Source organism: Acanthopagrus latus, chromosome 18 (assembly GCF_904848185.1).
Source record: "Acanthopagrus latus isolate v.2019 chromosome 18, fAcaLat1.1, whole genome shotgun sequence".
NCBI lineage: Eukaryota > Metazoa > Chordata > Actinopteri > Spariformes > Sparidae > Acanthopagrus > Acanthopagrus latus.
The window spans coordinates 22,443,368-22,456,307 of NC_051056.1; positions in this window are offsets into that span (position 1 = coordinate 22,443,368).

Below are 12,940 nucleotides of genomic sequence, written 5' to 3' on the forward strand. Positions count from 1 at the left end.
TCTATAGCTTTATCTCATCAGAAAGTTAGTGCGATGGTCGAACAGCCAATGAATCCACTGTTCTCTGCTCTGTCCTGCCTTGCTTTCCTAACGTAGTTTATACGAGTGAGGCACATTCTTTGCATGACCTCCTAAATCTGTAGATTTGCAGCAAACACCACTTGATTTCCCGCGCCAATATAATCAAACTCTGGCATTTTTTTTTTTTTTTTTTTTATCTGGCAGTAGCCCCGAGGCTCATGATTTGAGGAGCAGCGAATATCTCCGCGGGTTGCAACTGGACGACTGTCTGCTTTTTTTTTTTTTTTTTTCCCGAAGCCGCTATGAGTCGTTGGTAAGGTGGTTAACCCCCTCGCCAGAGGAGATGCTCATTTACTTGGCAGCTAAAAAGGTGCGAATATGAGCAACTAAATGAGCGTGAAGGAGGGTGTTGATGAAGGACGAGCATATGTGTTGTGCGGATCCCGTCTCAGAAATGAAAAGGCCTAAAATAACATAGTTCCACACTGCGGCTGAGCAGAGGAGGCTACTAGTTGAATTATGTGGTGATAGATTTTTCTTGTTTCATGAGCCACTGATTGATTTTTTTTTATATATATATATATATATATATATATATATATATATATATATATATATATATATATATATATATATATATATACATTAAAAAAATGTTTTTCATTGTAATATACAGAAAGTCTATGCTTCTGAGTCTGAGAGATTAACTTGGTTTAGAACAAAATTGAAATTCTTTTTGCGATGCCACACACACCTCGTTCAGCTGAGAGAAAAGTGTTTCCTCGTTAGATTGCTGGGTGTCCTCCACCCCCACCAACGGTTGAACGGAAACGCACCTCTGTCATACTAACGCCCCTACCGAAACCATGCACTGTGTGTTTGCCTTAGATCCCGGACAATAAGCGGCGGTATAAACACTCCCCCACATTTCTCACGGCTGGGAGGCCTGAGCTGTAAAATGCCCTGATTGATAGAGCAATGTTCAATTCCTCCCCCGAGTTAGAAGGGCAAACTCCTGTGGCGCTCCTGCATCAAGCGTGCCCTCCCTGTGAATCGGCACTGGAGATAAACTTTCCCAGACAACAATGCCTCATCAGTGGCAGCAGCGAAGGGGCCCCTCTTTTATTGCCGGGGCTCCGATGTTGAACAATTAACGGCCCACCGCGGTCCCGAGCACAAAATAGTAGAATAGCCAGGTAAGCATTGGTCTCTCTCTTTCACTTTCTCCCCTTGCCTGCCCAACCCCTCCACCATCACCACCACCCCCACCACTGGCCCCTCCTATCCCCAAACCTCTGGCCCCAGGCCTCGCTGCAATGCATCTCTCATTGCTCTCTGTTCTATAAATTGCCAGCAGCGCGAGGAGGCAGATACAAATAAAGGTGATTTAGCCCAAAGAGATGCTGAGCGATTGCTCTCATTAGTCCGGAGTGGAGACCAAAGTCGAGATTTAACTGAGAGGGATTCCTGGCCATTAGTGCACTGGCAGTGGCTGTATTGATAGGTTTTTAATAAGACGCTACATTAATGGTTATCATGAGTGAGTGGGTTTATGGTAATGGGAAAAGGCAGAGGAGGGGAGAGGAGGTCTCCAATGTGTTTTCAGTCAAACTCTGCCTGGGCTCAGCCGCCGCTGCCAGCAGCTTGAGCGTGCACCTTTTTTTTTGCAGGTTGACAATTCGTGTAGCACAAACGCTCTCCGCGGTCTGCTTACGGGAGGGGACAGGAGGAGAAGTGTCTTTTTTAAGCTGCAAATTGAGTGACGCGGATGTGGAGAGGGTGGTGTCAGTGATGAACGACGCCGGAGGGATGTCTCCTGTGAGCGCAGAAGTCTTCATTTCCTCCTATTAATCAGTTGGACTAATTCTCCCCTTGTTCCATTTTTAACCCTACAGTGTCACTTGCCTCCAGTTGCTCTAATTGAAATATTAGCAGCCGGTTAAGTAAATGAAGACAATTTAATCAGTCCCCTTCTCGCGCCTTCCTTCTCCCCTCTTTTTTTTTTCTTCCCTGTCTTTTTCCCATGCGACGGAGTGATCTTTCTATTAAAGAGAGAAGTTGAGAGATCAATTTAGATTGTCTTCTCTCTCTTTTTTTTTTTTTTTTTTAAATAAGCTGACAACTCTATTGTCTAAGTTCCAAAAGAAGCTGAGATTAACCTTGTTCAAATGTTGGACCTTGCCAAAGGGAGTCAGATTCTGCCAACAACTTTTTTTTTTTTCTCCCTTCCCTGTCCATTCGCCATTCACCCGAGGACAACCAGCAGGATGAATAAGCTCCAAAGTCTCCAGCCAGCAACAAGCCGAGTCGTTTTCTTTCCAAAGCACAAAATGTGATCTGAACTTTGTCAAGATTCCAAACTCACACTTGTTTGATGAATTCAAATTAGTCTCATAAGGGCTATTATATCACTTCAGTGAAGACAAAGAAAAAAACAAAAACTGTCGGGAACATTTGTATAATCAGCCTTATTCATATTCTGTGATGAATGAGTCTTTTCTTGTCGTGGCTACTTTGTTATTCACTTAATAAGACTCGAATAAGACCGAAGGCCTCTAATGTTGAATCACAGAGAGGCACGGTGTCGCTCAGACCGGTCTGCCAACATGCTCTCACCACCCAGCTCCTGGCCTTAAGTTTCAAACTACAAACAGTCTACCTAGTTTTGTTTTTGTACTTGAATTGCTGTATTACTGCTGACAGGTTAGCTGTAACACATCATATGAAATGTCCTGTATGGCTTTAACATTATCAAACAATCACGTTGTGGTTAGGTTTAGGTGCAGATAATACAACCTCCGGCCTCCAGGAGTTGTTTGGTGTCATTATTTTCAGCACAACCTCACATGTGTGACTGTACAGTCATTTTTTTTTTTTTCATTTTGACATACTGTATTAACACAATGGACCTAGAATCACAAAAATTGTTCAGATCCGAGTAGGAAAAAGTTAGATTTTTTTAGTGTGAAAACCAGAAATATGTTTAATGAACCATTTTTATTACTCATAATGCAAATATAAATTGCTCTTTGCTAAATTTGTGCATACGTTTTTGACATTTACAAAGTTATATGTAACTATTTACATTTAAATGCAGGCAATGCCTCAGGCTCAGGGCTCCCTCAGCTCCTGCCTGCTTGCTCCACATTCAGCCGTCTCCTCATTGTGTTGACTCACTAAACAAAAAAACAACTTCACTACACACTAAACACACTACACCAAACACTACATAACATGCTAACTATACACTCCAAACACAACAAATGTCACAAATCTCTCAACCCTCAAAACTCGCTATCTCTATCGCTGTTACTCAGCAATCAAATCATGTGGTTTGGCATATAATTGTGTGATTGGTTGGTGTGGTGCCTTTTTCCACCAATAGGAAAGGGGAGGTCACACGTTTTTTTTGCTTGCAAACACTTCCTGCTTGCAGACACTTTCGTGAGAGGAGCCTGTTTTTATTGTTTCTTCCTGCACCAAACGTGCAGCAAACATGAAAGCAATGTTAGCGAAAAAGCGTGGCATCTTAAATCAGTCACGTGATTTGGATGCTCCGGCGCGTCAGTCGACCTTGGAGGGATAAAGCGCCTCGCTTACCTGATGCTGTTGACTTGCTCTGATTGTGTGTCTTTTGTTATTACTCCTTGGTTTTGCGCCTCTACTGCGGTCAAGCGGGCAACGCAGTTAAGTCCTTTCATTATTTGTCTGTTTTTGGTTAATATTTCTGATTTTGTTGTGCTGTTATTCCTGAGACAGGATGCACACCCTGCCGTTCTGCCATCTTGACTTCCGGTCTCGCTCGATCTACTCCATGAACATTTGACATGGCTGCGGCCAGTTAGTGCTTCATTACAGTGGACCACTAGGCAGTATGAAGTGGAAGTGAGATCATAATAATAATTTTAAAAAAAACAGCTGTATGGTTCAGAAGAACAGGAGATTTCAGGAAAAACAGATTGACTCTTACTTCGTCAGACCTCTGGGGGGGGGCAGATGAAGTGATCTGGCTCGTCTGCAAAGAGGTTGATACGGTGCTCAAGAAATGTTTTCATGATGATTATCAGGCGGGATCAGTGCTGTCTTCAAGCACATGCTGGCTCCTTAAATTGGCCCTGGTTTAGACAGCTAATCAAGTCGGTCGCTAGGTTTTGAATATTTTCAGGATCACATGCCAGTAATGATGCTGCGTGCTGATACTTATAAATAGTCGAATCAATACCCCACTGGTGGGATTGGTGGGTGTGATTGACACATCCACAGTACCACTCATACCAGTGGGATCTCGGTTGGAATGGTTGTCACAAAAATGTGGGTCGGTCAGAGTTTTTTGTCATTAAACATGTCTTGTTACTCGATTGGTGCATTGTTTAATTCACACGCATTATCTCAGCTCACCTGCTTCTTTGGTCGGCTGGTGTCGAGCCAGAATGTGAATTCCAGGAAGCGGAAAAGCCTGTTTAGGCAGTCAGAAAACGTTATGCTCCACGTTGCTCCATTACAGTGTAACACTGCAATATGTCCGTCTGCTTCAGCGGAGTTCCCTCTCACCTCTCTCCGCCATGATCAGATCAGATAATCTCAGCGTACCCTGCTCATGGTTTGATCTGTCAGACTGCAGTTTAGGGAGAGATTTGTGGTTCATGTAGAAAAGCAGCAAAGACAGAAAGGTAAATAGTTTGTCATACAACCTCCACGCGGCCTTGTAGCTCGACTTCACTTGTCAACACATTCATGGGCTTCTTCTGACGCGTCGGTCTTTCTTGTGGAATTACCACATACATTTCATGATTAGATTTTTGTTCATCATTACTTTCTTAATTCTTTTTTTCCCCGCCGCCACCTCTCTCCGTCTCTGCCTTGGCGCTTTGGTGTCATGAGCAATAATACATTTCATTTTGCCATTTTAATCCTGATAGGAGAGGCAGGTTCCGTGGGGCTAATCACTTGACGCAGCTGACAGGTAGAGGATTTACAGTTATGATGTCTGCGAAGATGCTCGCAGCATCTTGAGAATCTGGCATGAGAAAGTAGGGGTTTGCCTGGTATTCTAACACATCCTCGCAGCTGCAGAGGCAACTGGAGTGTGACTGAAAAGAAACGTAAGCGTGCAACAAAGAACTGGAGAGTGTGGCGACCACGTAAGCAGGTGAGGGAAAACACATCGGTAGAAGATGAGATGAGAAAATGGACAGCAAGCGCACGTCATTCAAGAAACAAAACCTTGGCACAGACAGAAAACAACTGAGTTCGGTTTTGGCTGCCGTAGTCGGTTGTGTTTTCTCACTTTGCAGTGTTTTCTCAATGCCGCACGTGTTTAGTGAATTTGATGCAGATGTTTGTGTTAAGTCTGTTTGCAGGTGTATGTTCAAATAGCAGAAGACATATATATATATATATATATATATATATATATATATATATATATATATATATATATATATATATATATATATATTCCAGCAGTCATCACTGTTATAAAATATTGGGATATTGGGATATTGGTATCCCAGCCCACTTTAAACACCGATTCCACCACTCTTGGCGAAGGCTTATGTTACCAAAACATGCAAAGTGAGGAAAGAAGCAAAGAGTGCTGCCCTCAAAAAAAAAAAACAAAAAAAAAAAGTGAGTGTGGTGACGTAGGAAGGAGGAGGGAGGGTATTGCCAACTGCCAACTGCACAATGGACAGGAAGTTAGCTTCCAGCATCTTTAAGTTGTCGCTATGAAGTAAACGCTGATTGCACGCTGTAATGGCTACAGAGCAACGGCGCCGCTGGAGTTGGATTGGTTCTCCCGTAAGCATCGATGTCTGTCTGTACCAGGGTACAAAAGTACCTAGCAAAATTAAGCCAACCTCCCCCACTGCGGTCACTTGTTTGTGTGAAGCCATACTTCAGCCACCTCGTGACTCCATATCGTATTCAGAAAATGTTAACATTACCTCTTCGGTGTACATGCTTCCCTCCCCTCCTGCTTATTTCCACAGTGGTGTTGTTCTTTTTGGTCAAGGAAATTTCGGAAACGCGTTCTCCATGCTGTTGGAATTTGCTCGGAGGAAAATAAGAAAATCGATCTGGTTGTCTTGTTGAAACAGTGCTGACGTCAACAATATTGTATCTTCAGTAAATACAATGGGGAGAAATGTTGAAAAGCTGTATATTTCCGCTTTAGGTTGCTGTGTGTTGAGCTCAGTAAGATAGATAGATAGATAGATAGATAGATAGATAGATAGATAGATAGATAGATAGATAGATAGATAGATAGATAACCTAAGTGGTCACATTCAAGTACAAAAACAATCAATTTAAATACCAAGGTAAACGAAAAATAAATGCTGAGGCATTGTGGAGTAAAGGTAAGTGGAACATAAGTTGCAGTCAAGAACCAGACAGTCACCAAAAACTATAGTCCTAGTTATACAGCAAGAACATATTTCTAAGTGGTGTGTCGTAAGGACATAGTTTCTAAATTATTCTTAACAACTCTCAACTCACACAGTAGCTGATTTTTTTTTAAATTTTTTTTTTAATTCAAGTACGTGCAGAACTTCTTCCTTGTTTTTTATGTTAATCCGGAGCCGCTATGCCAGGTTTTTCTTGGGTAACAGGTTTTTTCCTTTTTTTTTTTTTTTTTTTTTTACATTCAACAGCGGGGACGACTGCAGCTTTGCCTTTTTTTATTATCATATTTTGCTATCAGCTGTTCTCACCAAAATGTTAACACGATTAATATTTAAACGGTGTGTTAATCATTCCAGCACCAGTGCTAATTCAGCAGCAATGTATAATTGTATGTAGACTTTTCATCAAAATCCCCCCATTCGCTGTCTCTCCCTCTCTCTGAAAAATGAATCACAACGCCTCTCCTCCTTCTGCGCTCTATTCGTATTGATTTGTTCTTTCTCATTATGTCTTTCTTTCATTTCATAAGAGGAGATGTCTTTATTTTCAGGGCAGCATTCTTATGACCCTTGTGCTTTTTTTTCTTTTGTAGAACTTCATTTTAGTCATGCCCTCGCTGTGAGTTCTGGATAAGAGCGTCGGCTCCGCGCCTTATACTGTGTGTAAAAAAAAAATAAAATAAAAAAAAACTCAAGTCTTCGAAAGTGCGAGTTTCTTAAAACACCATGAAATAGGCTTTGTCGGCTTCACGCTGCGACTGCACCGCGTAATTTAATTAACACGTCTATCTGTGTTTTTGCAATTACAGTACACCGAATATTGATGAGCCACATCAATAAGTATCTCAGATGGTACCATCCGCTTACCCGACCAAACAATCAACCGCACTTCTTTTTTTTTTATTATTTACTTTCAAAAAGTATGTGCCTTTTACAGTAAAGCGCACGAAGAAAGTGGAGCAAAAATTGAGGCGAAGCAATCAGCTGATAAATCTTCCTTTCTTCTTTTTTTTTTTTTTCCAGCTTCCCTATCAGACGTGAAAGGCTGATAACCACTGCCACCCCGCCACACCCCCCTTCTCTTGCCCTTCACATCTGTGTGTCTGCACAGCCGCGATAAGCAAATCAATATCCTGTCACTTCTCATTTTTACTAGTCCAATTCTGCTCTCTGCACCTTCCACAAGGTGACAAGCTCCTGCCTCACGGTCTCGGACTGGACAATCTCGGTCTCCCCCTTTGTAGAATATCGTCTCTCATGCGACTCTGAAAGACACCCTCTATCGCTAGAACGATGCCAACGTGTTGGCGCTAATATAACCAAGGTAAGGGCTCCGTGATGCTTAACTTTTCTTCTTCTTTTTTTTTTTTTTTTATCATTTTTACTTCACTCTTGAGGCATCAGATAAAATGAGACCGTGAAGAGTTTTCTTGTAAGATAATTCAGCCTGTGTGTTATTACTTTGCTTTGGTGAGACTGCAGTGAGGTCTCGCCACAAGTGAGGCCTCAGCGCTGGATCATCGTGCATAAACACAGCAGCTCCAATCCAATTTATGAGTCAATACCTTTGCGATCCTACCAAGATAATACAAATAATGTTTACATTTCATATTGCATTTTAAGGGGGGGGGGTGAATTAGCCTTAAAGCTGTATTCGTGGAATTATCTTGAAAAGGCACAACTGTAAAATGCCACCATAGCAACTCACGTGTGTGTGTGTGCGTGCGCAAGTCATTTCTTTGGCATCAATTTTCATTCATCAGATTATATGTTGGTGCTGAAGACTTGGCGGAGACGAGGATCGGGTCCATGCTTTACGTTGTGCATATTAAACCAAATACATAGCTGCGCCCTGAGCATTACAACCACAGCTGTAGAGGAGTTATGTGTCTGAAATCACTAAAAGCTTCAGTTGCTCTCCGGCCCTTCGTGATAGATGTTAAAATAATCTTACATTTATTGGCAACAAAGGCAGTTCGAGGCAGTGGGGGAAGTTTTGCTGAATATGACTTGACAACTAAATTTAGTGGTTGGCGGTTATGGCTAAATCATCGAAGGTTTAAAAAAGTTTCAGGCTCCACCGGAGATACTGCTCTTTGTTAAATAAAGGACTCTGCCTCTGCCCAGCGTTCCAAGGTAAAGTACTGTGCCAACACAATATAACCTAACTATCCTCATACATCTGCCACAACGGTCACCTGGCTTTGAGAAAAACACTCAGTCCATCCATTATATCAAAATACTGGGTCTAAATCACTGTGGGCAGCTGTATTGGTCCGAGTAGAGATGACAGAAATATGATTCACCAGGTTGCAGAATAAACAGAGATAATGGAACTTTGGCCCGATCATTTTTGAAGGACAGCTAACATTCAACAGGAGGAGATAAAAATTAATTTGGTGGGAGCCACTCAAGCTTTTTTGGCAGCAAAGAGGGAAAGATCTGTTTAAATATTCAGCACCCCAAGGCAATGTCAAATAACAGCAGACCCCGATAAGATTTTCAAGGCTTGTCACTGAAATTAGCGCCTTTAACAATGATTTCTTGGAAATATTTCTTGGAGCTTCAGGTTTGTGGTTTAGAAAATGAACTGTGGAACAGAGGGCTGATGTGTCACTCCATGGAACCTTTCATATCCCCAACTTGAAAATGCCAGTCATGGAGTGGGCATAATGAAATATAAATTGAGCCATGGACCATCACTGGCACAACAATGATTTCTGCTAAATGTGTACCCTCCAGATTACTCCTTATCACTACCAAGACACACACTGGTGTCCTGTATTGGGTAAATAAACACCAGCATCTGAATGGACGGGGCAAAACACAAACTTGAAGGCTACATGTCCATTTTTGAAGTCTGGAAACCATGGGCTAAATGGAATTGACAGGCGTGCATAATCACCTGCAGTTTTAGCTAGGGGTGCTTGGCTCGGCTAGGAAACAGCCTTGTCGAGAGCAGATTCAGCCCCGAAAGCCCCATTAAACGCTAATCCTAAATGGGGTTCCATGCCCCTACAGTTTAGGAGAAACACAGTACAGTCAAACAGTCCCTGCCAAATAGATTTGGAAATGTCTCTGTTGTGATGGTGCCCGTGTCTGCGTTAGAAATATAATATGGGTTGTTTTCCCTCGAAGTCAAAATCCAATAAAAAAAATATTAAAGTAATAACATCCATACAATATGGACTTAATGTACTTACTGTCTCAGTCATCTGCTGTGTCACCATCTCGTGTGTCTGTCTAAGAAAATACAAAGATTCCCATTCTCATTTATTTCATCCTTGATACCACAGGGCCTGATACATAACTAATTGATTCAACCTTTCAAGAGACTTGAATAATGCAATTGTCCCTTTTGTTCGCATAAACGTCCCCACAGGACCTGCTTGATCAATTAACGTCAGATGAACAGTCGCTTTCATTACTGTCTTGCTCAGCATACCTTACAGGGGAGTTAACGAAGACGGTCGGGCAGATGTTTGGGAGCCTTCATTTGATGCTTGATTTCATCGGGTGTGTATGTCTGCTGTTGATGTTGTTTGTTTGTGTGTGTGTGTGTCTAGATGTTTGATTCTCATGAGTACCCTCATCATTTTTTCTTGTTTTGTTTTGTTAGATTGGCGTTGACAGCTTAAATTGAAGTTATAGATAGATATGCCAGAGGCGATGGCAATCTATCAATGGCTATTGATGGCATCTATTGGCTTGGCTTGGTTGGTCCATTTTTGGTCCAGACTGGATATCTTGCCATGTGATCGATTATCATGAAACATTGTACAGATATTGATGGTTTCCAGAAAGTGAATGAACGACTTTGGCGATGTCCTGACTTTTGCTCTGGTGCCATCAATATTTCAAAATTTCTTTTTTTTTTTCCAATGCCTTAGTTGCCAGGTGCTCAAGACACGTAACCAACTAGAAAAGAAGACGCAAGAAACTGTTTGAAGCATGTTCGAACCATCCCTTTATCACTGTCGATCACAAGCTACCTTTTAACCAGTCAGATCAACAGCAAAAGAGTTCTGATGCTATTGCTATTGCAAACCTCTTGAGGAGGCGCCATTTTTGTTTTTCATACAGCCAAACCACGGCTGTAGCTGCTAGTTCCCCATAGAATCGTGACTGGTTAAACGTCTAAGTGCTCGGCTCCAAGCTCATAGCTTAAAGCCCGCCAAGATCATGTGAGCTCTCAAATCCAAGTCAATATTTTGGTGTATGTATGACTTGTAAAACAAATGGTGTTTCCATTAGGCTCAGCTGTACTTTATGTTCAGTGCTAGCTAATAAATGTTGGCAGACAAACTTGAAAAACTTACCATGAAAAATCATTATCATGAATATCACTATATTATGAAAATCATTGCCTGCTCAATATCAGCACATTAACATTGTTATTGTCACTACCTTAGCGCGTAGACATTAGCATTTAGCTCAAAGTACCATTAGACCTTCAAGCTCAGTCTAGAACCGCTGCTACTGTCGAAGCCTCTAATGTTCAAACTTCAAGCAACAACTATATGAAACGGCCAAGCGTGGGCAGCTATATTGTCGCAAAGACGCTGTTGAAAGTTTAGGCCAGCATTTTTTTCCAGTAGTCTGAATACATCATTAGTCTTTCTTCATAATAATAGACCTACCTTGATCCTTAAAGAGCCTGAGATCGGTTCAAGCTGATCCAATCAAAGCCTTCAAGAAATATGAATTAAACTCAGAGAGAGATATTATATTAATGAAAAGAAGCTGATGTGACTCTCATGCGTGCCCCAAAGACTAATCCCACACACATCAAGGTATGCTTATGGTCATGAGAATGTGAATGCTTCCTTATTCACAAAGTTACAAAAGTATTACAGTGCAACTACATCATTATATATATATATATATATATATATATATATATATATATATATATATATATATATATATATATATATATATATATTTTAAATCAGGATAACTCGAGGTAATAGACAAATGTATCCATACCCTTTGAGTCTTTAAGTAATCAGAGGATAATGACATGAATATAGTGGAGAGACAGTGAAGTTCATAGTTCAGCGTGGAGAATTTGTACAGTAAGACTGATGCGTGTGTTGGTGCTGAGAACATCGAGTTTTTTTTTTTCTTTTTTAAAAGTGAAGTGTGAGTGGGCGGTTGTCATCAGAGCCACATGGAGGTCACATAAAGAAACTAGACCGTGTCTTGAGTACAGCAGAGACAGATCACCTACTCCTCCGATTACATAATGCGCCCGACCACGCAGAGTCGATATGGTCAAGTTGCAGTCCAGTTGTGTCAACTGCAGCGACTACACTAATGTCTACTGTAAAAGAAATAGCGCTTTAAATGGATTGTGTTTGAAAAAAAAAAAAAAAGTTTTATTGCCATGTTGCTGTGGCAAAACTTTGCAGGCAACTTAGGAAAAGAACTCAGTCCAGTTCATAAACTATTGACTGTTCACAATGGAGTCCCATTATAAGTGCTGCTTTTGAGCCTTCGGTTGATTCAAGATTAGCTTTGGACTGGACTTCACAAATGTAAAATGACATATTGATTTGCGAGATGTGAAACACACCTATGCAAGCCTTCACTCACACAAACAGACTTTAGATTTCATGAGCTGATGAAAAAATTTGAAATATCCAGCAAGAGACAAATCCTTTATTTTTTCAGGCAGTCGTGAAGCCCGCTAATAAGCTGGGAGACGGAATACATGTGGAGAATGTCTATTCAGTGGATGACCGTCCATTAGAGCGTGCAGATGAAGAAAAAGCCGCGAACACATCGTGTGCTGCGAGAGATACGACCTTGTTGAGTCCATGCAATATGCACAACACGCAAGTTCACACCTCCATGAATGCAAACGCACATTTGAGCAAACACACAGATGCATATTGCAGGTTCCCACCCACACCCACACATTAGCACCCACACAGCTGCACCAGCTAGCTCTCACTTTATTTCATAAAGCAGTTGGCTGAACATCTATAAATAGGCTGTAGGGCACTGCACAACCTCAATTTGCCACCCCCGTACACTCCTATAGCAATTATCCCAAGGTTTATTTCGGTTAAGCAGTCAAGCACGGGGAATAAACGACACAGCCCATTCAGCAGTGGTTAATAGGAGTGAGGATACTTAATAGCAGCCAGCGATCAATCAGATCAAAAGGGAGTGAGTAAAATGTGCTAATTTGTTCACTGCGCATGATCCGAGAATAGAGTGTTTGTTGAATTGTGCCAAATTTAGCAAATCTCGTGTCAGTGTGCCTCCTTTGAGGTTATTGGTGTCATGGATTTGCAGCTGTGCCGTCGCTTCTCCTACCTGCTCAGACCAAGTCAGAGGTTCACGACACAGTCGAGCTGTGATTTCGGTGTTCGAACAGGGAATGCACGAGTGAAGGCCTCCGAGCCTACCTTACGTATTTCTCTGTGACATTCACAAGAAAGATGAATAAGTTGCATTCACATGTGATTACGCTCAAATCACTGTCAGTGGTAAGAAAACATATT